At 39.7% G+C, this 12,412-nt stretch overlaps 1 protein-coding gene across 2 annotated transcripts in view; it reads left to right on the top strand.

Moving 5' to 3' along the window:
• The first annotated feature begins 4,466 nt into the window (after window positions 1-4,466).
• Window positions 4,467-12,412, top strand: part of PIK3R6 (phosphoinositide-3-kinase regulatory subunit 6) — an 86,229-nt gene continuing 78,283 nt past the window's right edge. Inside the window, exon 1 of one of the 2 annotated variants that reach the window (XM_075216946.1) lies at window positions 4,467-4,648. The gene's annotated coding sequence lies outside the window, so the exon portion shown is untranslated. Of the gene's footprint in view, window positions 4,649-10,272; window positions 10,372-12,412 lie in introns of those variants that run through there. The other variant, XM_075216947.1, reaches the window with a different exon arrangement.

Raw genomic sequence — 12,412 nt, 5'->3', positions numbered from 1 at the left:
TTAGAAAATCTCTGGAAGTTCATATCTGTCTTGACCGTGCACATTGTACCATTTCTCTTGTTCTGTAAAATGACATAGTACAACTTGTCTTGTTATGTATGTTGTGTGCAATTTATACCTATATTCTGTACTTGTGCACGTCTCTTGTGCAGTATGTCTTGTCATTGTGTGTGTATGGACAATAAATTAGTACCACTTTTTTGTTGAAAAGCATGTGCAATTCTCTGTTCTTAGTTGTAATGTAATGGCAGTTTAAAACTTCAACCATGGGACCTGTGCCACAATAATTTGTCATATCTGATTGCCTACCAAAACACTTTTTATTTTAAATATCCATTCTGGACTACTTTTCACCTTATTCCATGTGGTGAATTCTACTTGTTGTGCATTGTTATAAAGTTGTGTTGCAATAGATGCTGCAAATTATAATGAACCTGGGATGAGGTAAATGTTGCGTATTGTAATGAACATAAGCTCTTTCATTTGTTGTTTATGGTGAAATACAATGTGCTTATCCCTTTACAGGTCTGTAAATGATCCAAAACAAATAATTTAATTGAAGGCTTAAACTAGGTGGGGCAATGTATTCTCAGTGATGATGAAATTCTATGTAAACACTAAAGAGCTTTGGAACTTAATCTAAAATATGTTTGATATGTTGTAGAAGAGGGTAAACCGAACTCTCTTGCCTTTCCTGCATAATCAGAAAATCAATTAGGATTTGTACCCTGGATACTGCCATATTTATCTCAATATTCATTTCACATTTACTGTTTTTTTTTTACAAATTGGCATTTCGGTGCAGTAGATCTTCACGTGCCTCCATGAATGTGAAGCTGTAGAGCAAGCACTGATTCGCATGGAACGATGTTTACAGTGGGCATCTGTAAGAACCAGAACATACAGTGTTCTAACAAAGCATACCTCCCAACTGTCCTGATTTAGGCAGAACACTCCCTATTGGAGGGGACCTCCCAGCTGTAATGACAGTCAGTGAATGGATTCCGCACCCAACTGCCACCAGGGGTGGACCAAGACTTTTCTTTAGGGGGGGCATTTAGCATAACCACGCCCCTCCTTCATTTTGATTGGTTGGCCCCAATGGCCTTGCCCCCTCATTCCCTTTAATCAGATCTCTCGGCTGCAGTTCAAGGTAGGAAGATTGCTGTTGGGGGGGGGGGGGAGGTGGGGCAATTGCCCTGATCCGCCAGTGACTGCCACAGGTGCATGCGGAAATGCAGCAATTCCTGTAAGGCAGAGAAAGGGGCTTCATAATGGATACATGTCCAAAGTAAAATGACCCCAGCATGGCATGACTACACCACTGTTCTTCAGCACAGACTGTAACCATTTGGACAGTGACATGTTAGGAGGTATGTCAAAGGTTTGTGTCACTATATATAACTCACTTGAGGCACCACATGGCATTAGGGCAAAACCATATGAGAGTATCTCATGGTAAGTCCAAAACCATGCTTAATTTCTGTCATGGTGGACACAAATTAGGACACTGCATAAGTCTTAATTAGTATGCTGTGTTATTTCTCCGGCTGTTCTCGCACTTAGCAATTCATTTTCAACGCAAGAAGGAAAGACTTGTCTGGACACGGACAGATCCAGCCTCTCGACCCTCATTGTTTAATACGTCACCCACTTTCAAGTTTAATGCCGCCAGATCACAAACATGGGCTTATATGAGCTATCAACAGTCATCCAACCACTTTTCAAGAGGATTATTATTGGATATCGCAGTTTTCATACCATGCAGGCAGCAATATTTTACTGTGTTGGGGAACCTCAAAACTTCTAAGATAAAGTAAGGTCATATTATGTGAGAAATAAAGTCTTTCTTGGTTTATTGCCTAATGCATCCTTTTTATTTACATGTAACATTGTTTGCATATGGAATTTTGCAGATCCATTAAGTAAACTAAATATTTGCATAGACACTGCTTTTTAGAACTGAAAAAGGTTCAATAAAGATTTTTTTGTGCGTGCATGTATATGAACTCCATTTAACTGTTTTACACCTAAAAAGCCAGAGGCAAAGTAGAAGTTATATGAGGACGAGGTATTCTAGAAGTCAGATGATCATCTTCTAAAAACAGTTGGTTACCAGACACTACCCCATACCAAAAAGCATAGATTTAATTTTTCCAAGTTACTATCCCTTTAAGAATAGAAATGTTTTGCATTGGATTCTGGGTCCAGTTGGCCCTGCAGTTGCTGCATTCTTTAATTTTAGTTTTTAACTTGACTAATGCATTTCAAGGTGAAATCCAATCTAAGGGTCTGTGGAACTGCCAAATCAACAGGAGCCTGGTTTTGAGGTTGGCATGGTAGAAAGAATAGGTTGTCACTTTAAAGTCCCAACAACATTTCAGTTTGTCTCCTAAATTACTGCTTAGTATAGCTTAATTTATGTCTTACATTAACCATGAAATTGAGGGGATTCTGGGACTGTCTTTATCAAGTGTCATAAATTGAAGTCACTGTGTTTCGGGCAATCCACATGTAACGAGAATCAGCCTGATCAGCCCAGCTCGTCCCATTGACAAGAGCAAACTATGGCCCCTGCGCTGACTCTGTCATCTTGCCCTACAAATAAATGCACTTCTCCAATTGGTTGCAATTACGCAACAGTAAGTGCATAACATCACTAAAGCACATAGCAGGTTTTCACTTTTGAGGTTCATAAATGACCCTTAGTATGTCTTGCTTAGGAGAGTATAACATGTTTATTACTAAGCACTTCAGAATGAATGAGAACTATTTATAATTAGTTAGTGATTATGGGGCACATTTATCAACAGCCGCATAAAATGAAAAACAGTTACCCTTATCGCATTGATAAGGATTGAACTATTTCTCATATTAAAAAAATCTCCACAGAAGCCGTAGTCACGAAAAACTGCTGTTCCTGTGAAGTTAAAAACTTACCTTTTCACGGCCTCTTCGTTCCCGAAGCTGCTGTGCGATCCATAGAAGCCTTGTGCGCACGCTCCATCTGAAAACTTCCCTGCAGTTCACTGTTGCAGAGAGCGGTGAGTGACAGGGAGGATTCATGTGATCCCTCCACACATGCGCTGTAAAGCTCTGCTCTTCAGAGCAGAGCTGAACAGTGTTGAAAAATAGCAGAAACGGTAATGTACAGCAGCCTGAGCTGGCGTACATTACCGTATGTGTAAAACCAATTCCATTCATTGTTAAATTGCAGTACATAGCAGTCCCCATAGACATCTATGGGGACTGCTATGTATTACGAAAAAAGTGCAAAGCAGCAGATGTCTATGATATCTGCTTTGATGTACTGTTGATAGATGAGGCAAATACTTCAATTGGCGTCTATTCCCCGATAACTGCTGTTTTCAGGGAATAGACGGCAATCGAAGGTTTAATAAATAGGCCCCATTAAATCAAGTAAAGCGCATTTTTATATAGTGTGCCTACAAATACTTCTTTATTTAATTCATAGATTTGCAACAGAACATGCATTCTTCAGATTTACCTTTGTGTAAGGTTCACAATAGGTAAATATGGCAAGGCATACTGTGACTTGTAGTTCCGCACCACCTGCAGAGCCTTGATTTGGCTAAGCCTGGTCTATTCACTAAAAGAACCCAATAAACATAATCAAAATTAATATAATGGAAAATGAATCACCCCCAGCTGTGAAATGATCCTTTTTTTTTAATCTCCCTTGTGTAAATTCTGTAGAACTATAGACGTGTCATATAGCACTTCCTTTTTTATAGGGTGCAACATCCACACCATTATAAGAATTCTATTTTAAGCAATATATGCCTACAAATGCATTTTTTGGGTATAGTTAAATCTGAACAGGGCATTTCTCAGAAAAAGAAGAAAATAGAGGATATTTCCATGCTAAATTCCAGCTCAGGGCATGGGTTATCAAGTTTCCCATGTACTTTGGGGCCAAGATAAAATTTTATTCTAAATATCAGACATTCTTCTATGAAGTACCTGGCTCTCTGGGATAAAATGGTTCAAATTACAGACATTCAGTACATAGCTGCCAACATTTCAATATAAATTCTAGAGCCACTTATTAAACTCAGTAACATCTAAACACGTCATGCTGGGCATCTACGACCCCAAACGTGGCATGGTCTATGTGTATAGTCATAATAATAATAATATACATATACTATATATCTTAAAAACATACAGAATGAGAACAGTTACAATTAATATCATTCTTGTATTGAATTGAAGAAGTAGGACTGTGCAACAGATATACTGAATTTCCAAGGGCAACATTTGCCAGAGACGGATCTTTTAAACTAGGGACTGTCCCTGGAAATAAGACACAACTGACAGCTATAGTTTGCCATTAGCTGTTTACGCCTATTTCATCTAGTGTGTTTTTTTTATGAATTAGCGTTGAGATATTTTTGATTTCCTCATGTGATCGGCTGCTGTCCTGCCCTCCTCTTCCTTCCTGTGCCTAGGGGCCTCGTACACGATCATAAACAGCTATTTATTTCCCCGTCTGTCTCAGCCTCCGGCCGGCGCGTGTATACACTTCTCCAGTCCCACATTCCGATCTGGTTTCCTGGCTCCTCTTGCAGAAAGTTTTCATAGTCAGCCTAAGGACTAGGCTGAAGGGAATGGCAGACAGCAACAGGTGAGACACTTTACACACGTATACTGAATTTAAAGCAATTCTCCGGTTTTGGCATCTGTTTCTTGTTCTTTATAACAGAAAGGTCATTTGAGAGAAAATGTATTTTGGTTCAGAAATGAATGAAGTATTCCAACTAAATATTGGACATTTACATATCTTTTTGCAAATAGTTAAGCTGTTCCAAGTTCAAAGGAGAGGCTTGAGGCAGGATATTAGAAATGTATAGAAATATTGTCACACACTTGTAGAAATGTTATTTACATCCTTATACTGCGCAAAACAAAGCAAACAATCCATTATAGTTACCCAGGATTGTTTATTACTGCGTTCGTCACCAATTGTAAAGCGTTACGGAATTTGCTGGCGCTATATAAATAAATGTTGATGATGATGATTATAGAGAATGCCCATTTCAATAACCTCAGAATCTGCTCTAATCACAAGTGTAAGCAGCTGTATTTTTCTGCTTAACCATTCAAAATACAGAATTATATATTTTTTTCGAAAGTGCACCTGAAGTGTGCGGCTGTAGGTCGGATTGGTTAATCAATCTAAAATAACATTACATACATAAATCATAATATTTAATCTACAGAGTAATTTTCAATTTTGAGTAAGTCTGGAGAATGTTAGTTTATATGGCAGTTATGCTCATGGGATTTGCCTTGCTGCTGACATATCATGCTCTTCCTCGATTATATTCTGTACTTGCAACGCTATATCACTGCTACTGTTGAAAATGCTTCAGTCTGCCACGCGAACAACACCAATAATTACCAGTTATCTAAAATTAACATTTATTTATATAGCGCCAGCAAATTGCTTGCGAGCAGGGTTCTCTTACCTCTCTGTCTGTATGTATTACCCAGTATTGTCTTATTAATGTTTGTTCCCAATTGTAAAGCGCTAGGGAATTTCCTCATCGTTTATTTCTAAATGCCCAGACTGTTAGCATATATTGAAGAAATATATTTTCTATTTGCTATTTATTTCAAATAATCTTTGGCAGGAACATTGACATAGAGGTCCTGATTGATTAAGGCATGCAAAACGAACGTAATCGCGTATTCAAATACAAGAAACGTCTCTTGTTAAATATGGGTGTAGGTATGTTCTGTATATACAGCACTTACCGTATTGTGACAGAAGCAAAACACTGCAGGATACATACACTCAATACATAAGTGGAATATAAAGTCCCAGAACCCACAGAAAAAAAAATACACTCAATTATTGTCACCTTTAAATAATATAGTTATTAATGAAAAAAACATTTAAAACAAAAAAAATTTTGTTTTCATTTTTTCACCCATGATTTATCAGGATATTATTAATGTCTACTGTACATAAAATGCACATTTACAGTTGCTTTTGATTGCAAACACATGTTCAAGCATGTATATGAGACTGTCATCTCTATCACTCAGCACTTAGACATATTCTATAGTGCAAATGATACGACTGAAAAACACATGTCTTAGAGATGGCCAAAGCTTGAATCGGAAGCTGCTTGACCTTGGGACACCAGTTCTTTACATTGACAACGTCCATATACCCCCTCCATCCCCTGTTTTGGTCATGAAATCGTAGGATGTCAGTAGTATCCTTTGCGCGTTCAAAGGTGAATTGGATGTTCTCGCGTTCATTGGTGTATAGTCAGCTTCTGGGTACACAAAGTGCAATTTAGCGCAAAATATGGCACATATGAATCAGGCCCAGAATTTCTTACACCTTAAAACTTTGTGAATTTGTTTCCTTCATATTTCAGTTTATTAAAGGCCAAACTGCAGTACCACCTATAAAATATTTTGCTAATGTGCACCCACCCCTAGCCAGAGCCCTAGGACCAAGCCATGCAGCAGATTGGTTAGCTTAATTACTTTGCCCGTTCTGCATTACCAGGAAAAATTGGGTGAACTCTAGTATATATTTCCATAATGTAGTTTAAAAATAACATTACTTGGGTGTAATTACTGTACTGGTCTTTTGCCATCTCTGTTTCGGAAACCTTTCTATGTAGGCATTTCGTAACACCTTTTTATAGATAACAATTTGAACACCACATTAAATGTAATGTACTGCCCACATAGAAATATAGTAGGGTTTTTCCCCAGCACGGGTGTTGGTCCTTTTAGAGTTAGAATTGTTGCTAAAATGTTCTCTTCTTCTCATTACCTTTTTTTGGTTGGAATAAATTGCTGCACATGTCCCGTATGAAGGTAGAGAACTGTTTGTTATATAATAACAACTAGTGTTTGAGTGTAATATATCATCTCATTTGGGGAAGATTAATGCACAATGGATGGTGATTCTAATTACAAATGGGTTTACAAGAACAATAGGGGCCATGGCTCAAGTACTACTTGGATCATACTTTCCAACTCTCCCGGAATGTCCGGGAAGCTCCCACATTTTGGGAGAGTCTCCCAGACTTCCGGGAGAGTATTTTGCCCACTTCCTAGTGAAGTGGGCAGAATTTGGGCCAAAATGCTGCAATTCTCCGTGAATCGCGACATTTGGCCCCGCCCCTGTGTAAAATGACACGTCATTACGTCACAGGGGGCGGGTCCAAAATTACGCGATTTTTGGCACTCCGCTCCCCCCTTGCGCCCACCTCCCCCGGCAGGCTCCTGGAAGACAACACCATGAAGTTGGTACGTATGACTTGGTTCCATATATAATTTTAAAGGGTCATCCACCTTCCCTTGGGATATGACACAAAACTGATCTCAAGATACAAATGTATCCAGTATAGCAGTGATAGGCAGCCTGATGCACTTCAGGTGCACATTACCCTTAGGGGCTTATTTATCAAAGCCCCCCCTCCCCCAAAACCTGCAAAAACAGCAGTTTTAACAGGATTACAACAATATTTAATTATAGGTGTTATTTAGAGTACTAAATGGGCCAATTTAACATACTGCAATTATGTTTTTGCAGATTGCTAGCGACATCCTTTTGGTATCTGCTTTGTACACGTGTGCGGCCTTATGGACATGCACAGTGAATAGAACTGGACAGAATACTCTTACACCACTGCTATCAGCAAGCAGCGGATGGTATAGCAATATTCCATGTGATAGCTGCTTATCGGAGCATGATTTAATTAATAAATAACTCTGTTACTACATCCCGTACCGATGCAAATAGCGACGATGGGATATTGGTTAATGGGCTAAAATTGTGAAGGGTCCTAAATATACTCCTTAATCTTAGTAATAAGTTAAAACAATACATTTAATCTAAGAAATATACAACTATCTGTAATACATATCAAGACACATTTTAATCAAGTTTTACAACAAACAAATCTACCAATAAAGCAGGAAGCAGCTTTAGGCCACAGGCGAAGGCTCGTAGGGTCGTATACGGCCCTATAGCCTCCTGTTACCCATCACTGCAATGCAGAGAGTGCAGCAGAGCTGTAGCTAGGACAACTATAACCAACTGTGTCTAATGGCTGAAGTGTACATGCAAAAGCTTTAATAAATCAAAGTTGCAGTAGGGTGTATACAAACCAATAACGAAGTCATCTGACTGTGAAAAAAACATGGTATTAGTTATCTGGTGAATAATGTTGTAAAATGTGGTCAAGTTATCACATTAAAGGTTGGGCCTACAGTTCTTTACAACCCTACTTGCCTCCCACCCAAGATTTATATACCATCCACATACCTTCACCTGCTACATCATGCTCTGGAATAAGTTATAATCTCTTTTATATAGAACATATTGTGTACGCTTAAGAAAGGAAACAGGCATGGAAGTGGTTCATATATATTCATTTCCAGCTCAATTTTAAGCGTTGTTTACAGAAAGCTGTGACCAATCTGTCAGGGGTGATAACATTGTATTTATTTATTTTTTGTTGCATTACTGTTTACTAGACATTTATTTTACTCTATACGCAGAAAGTGGACAGAAACATTAAGTTAAAACTTTCATGATGTGGGTAGGTAGGAGGTTGGACTTTGATGTGATGTTTAGACATTTGCACAGTGTGACTATTTCCGTCTGCCCATAAACGTAGGCACTAGTTTGTGCAGGTGGTCCAGAACATTAATGCAAACCAAACCAATTTGCAGTGTTTCCTCCTCTGTGCTTCATAAATGAGGCCTGATGTTTGTAGATGACGGCTGCACATAACTTACCTCCTACATCTCTGTTCCATTGTGGTGCTGTGAGTAGCCTTACTTGTGTTTTCAATTACTCTTAAAAATATTGACAGGTTGAAAACAGGACATGGTGCGATATGCTGGGGTGTTGAATGGGGGTACAAAGTACTCAGGCCTTCTAAGACTATGCTGGCGAGGGCGGCATGGACTCCACAAGACCTCTGAATGTGACCTGTTGTATCTGTAGGTTGTGAGGTGGAGCAAGGTTTCCAAGAAGAACATTGCCCAAAGCTTCACACTGACTCTACTTGCTTGCCATTTTCCTGGTGTTGTCTCTTCCCCAGGTATAAAACAATGCACACACACCAAGCTGTCCACATGATGTAAAAGAAAACGTGATTCATCAGGCCCGGCCACCCTCTTCCATCCCTCCATGGTTCAGTTCTGGCACTCATGTGCCCATTGTAGGCCCTTTCGGCGGTGGACCGGGGTCAGCATGGGCACTCTGAGCGATCTGAGGCTACACAGTACGAAATGCAGGAAGCTGCAATGCACTGTGTGTTCTGACACCTTTCCATCATAGGCAGCATTTAATTTTTCAGCATTTCTTGCTACAGTATCTCTTCTGTATTGGACCAGATGGACTATCCTTCACTCCATATGTGCATAAATGAGCCTTGGACGCCCATAAACCTGTCACCGGTTCACTTGTTGTCCATCCTTGGACCACTTATAGGTACTAACTACTACAAACCGGGAACACCCCACAAGACCTGCCATTTTAGGAGTACTGAATATAGCATAGAGAATAGGGCGTTTTGGGATGCTCTGACCCAGTCGTCTAGCGATCACAATTTGTCCCTTGTCAACGTTGCTCAGATCTTTGTGCTTTCCAATTTTTCCTGCTTTCAACACATCAACTTCAAGAACTGACTGTTAACTTGTTGCCTAATATATCCCACCCCTTGACAGGTGCCAGTGTAACGAGATAATCAATGTTATTCACTTAACGTGTCAGTGGTTTTAATGTTGTGGCTGATTAGTGTAGATCCTTCTGCAATATACCAAGAGCCATGTTCCTGGGCTGTAATGAGGCACTCATGTTTTGTGCAAGGCAGTCGGAAAACTAGTTAATGTTGTGTGTTATTCATGAATATTTGATGGGTGGACTGTTTGTTTGGTATCAATAATGCTCTATCGATCTTAGGAAATCCTTTAAATATTCCATTAGAAGTGTTAACTTTTATCTCTGCATGAGTGCGTAAGGAATGTTAACCCTTAGTTAAGAGGAGATAGCAGAGTAGCTGCTGTATTTACTTGCTGTGAAGGAGTTAAACCTTGTGCGTTATGCCTGCGAGGGAATGTGGTTCCCAGCTCCGCACAGCTTGCTTTCAGCTGAGATTCTCCCTGTAATGACATTCCCCCTTATTAGGGTTTTCAAAAGTCCTTTATCCAGCAAGTAACTGTAGACAACCCGCTCATTATTCAGATGGCAATGAGTCACCCTGAGCCCAGATGCACATCTCTTCTTGTTTCTGTGTGTTTGGGTTTATTGTGGATGAGGATTGGCTCTAAAGACTGGTAGATCTCGTGTCTGGAGGGTTTCAGGTAGGACAGATCAACACACACAGATTTTTATTCTGCACCAAACTTTTCTACAAACTGTTCTCCCACTAACACCATCCTGTACACCCACCTAAGAACCTTTTCCTTCTCCCACTTACACTATATGTCCTATTTTTATCCTCCACCATCTACTTTTATTTTTAGCATTGCTTAAACATTTAATGTAACATTTGTATGTATTCTGCTGTAATTGTATTGTACTATTTCTTGTCTGACATACATCACCTAGGCGTCCTAGCCTGTTATAGCATGCCCTTGTCTTTCCTGTGTCCTCCGCTCTTTCTGTTCAATTTGCACATTTTTTTTACACTTTCTTGTTCACGTTCTCCTCTGCACTTTATACTCAACTTTTTAGTATATATCTTCTACAATCACCTATGTGCTTTGTACTATTTCTTCCAGTATATCCTGCTCTCCACCATATTCTCTATGCTTTGTTCAGTATCCCTAGTCCACCTTGTCCTCCACATTCTCCTGTATACTTTGTACATTACCCCTACTGTATCTTGTCCTCCACCCAATCCTCTGTGCTTTGTACTCTCCTGTCCAGTATATATTATCTTCTCTGGTAAATCTTGTCCTTTATACACGCCTCTTTTCTTCGTCCAGTATTCTCTAGTATATTTAGCCTAGCACACTGCTGTGTGCTTTGTTCACTACCAGTGTATATTGTCTTTAACACTCCTCTGTGCTTTCTATACCACTCTCTAGTATATATTGTCCTCTACATTCTCCTGTGTGCTTTGTACTTTAGCCTACAGTGTATACGGTCTTTCTTACTCTCCACTGTAATTGTACTGTGCTCTCTAGTAGATCTTGTACACCACACTCCTGTGTGCATTGTACTCTTCTCTCCATTTTAGAGTGTCCTCTACACTCTCCTCTGTAATGACTCTCTGTTTCCCCATTTACTTTCCACTTGTTTATTCTAACTTGTCTTTAAATTGTGCTTTTCTAATTTTCCTCCATTTGTAATCCACATTTTGATTTGGCGGGGCTGATGTAGGGTTGTTCCCCAAATCGCAGAACCCAATTTGCATTCACTGAAGAATCTGCAAATGCGATCATTTGCAAAGTGGAAACTATGTGCAGCATATGCGCCTATTTCACGCCACACATGCGTCACGTGCATTTACGTTCCACTTGCACCGATGTCTGTAACCATTTATTTTATTTGCAACAAACGCATTCGCTATTAGGCATCAATAAAACTGTTAAAAAATTCTAATACAGCAGAAATAACTCACCCATCTAAAATACAAAAAAAAACAGTAGAAGCGTTTTGTAAACATGTACACAAAAGCATGATATATGTTCAAGCCACAAAGAATTCACCATTCAGTGTGTGTGGACCATTTGCAAACAGCCAGTCACAAGCAGTTCAATAGTGCTGGGGACCGTCATCATCTTCATCCACTATTTCAACCTGCCCTGCAATAATACAGTTTTCTCAGGTTCATCTTTGCCCTGGTCTGCATCTGTGTGCAAACACACCCTCATTGCCTATGTTAGAACGCCCCTGTCCCGCCTTCCCAGGCTCAAGCTTGCGTCAATGGATGAATCACACAAATCTGCAAGGGTGCATATGGATGTGCCCACTTTTGGTGGCATGTGCAGAGTGAGTTCATGCACACTGGCATAGTACTCACTCTGCATCAGCCCCTGCATCCTCTTCTCACTTGTTCACTAATTCTCTCCACAGTTCTATTCAGTTGTCCTCCATTTGCCTTTTAGCTATTATACTCTCTAGGGCTCAGTTAACAAACCTGCTCTGAACCACTACAACCTATCAGCAATTAGCTTTAGTCTGTCTAGTGCAGGTTAGACAATGAAAGCAAGTGTCTGCTTAGTTTTAGTGCAAATTGTGACCAAAATGTAATGTTGGTAGATGAGCCCTTTTGTCCAGCTTCACCCTTTCATTCCTCTACGCCCGGAGTTACCAATTGTCAGGTTCATTTTGTTCCCCAAATGTTATCTTAAATAATTTCCCTAATTACCTTTGTAGATTCTCTGATACTTCTGT

Source organism: Mixophyes fleayi, chromosome 6 (genome assembly GCF_038048845.1).
Source record: "Mixophyes fleayi isolate aMixFle1 chromosome 6, aMixFle1.hap1, whole genome shotgun sequence".
In the NCBI taxonomy this organism is placed as follows: domain Eukaryota; kingdom Metazoa; phylum Chordata; class Amphibia; order Anura; family Limnodynastidae; genus Mixophyes; species Mixophyes fleayi.
The sequence above is the reverse complement of the archived record's forward strand: the minus strand, read 5'-3'. Positions and strand labels throughout refer to the sequence as shown.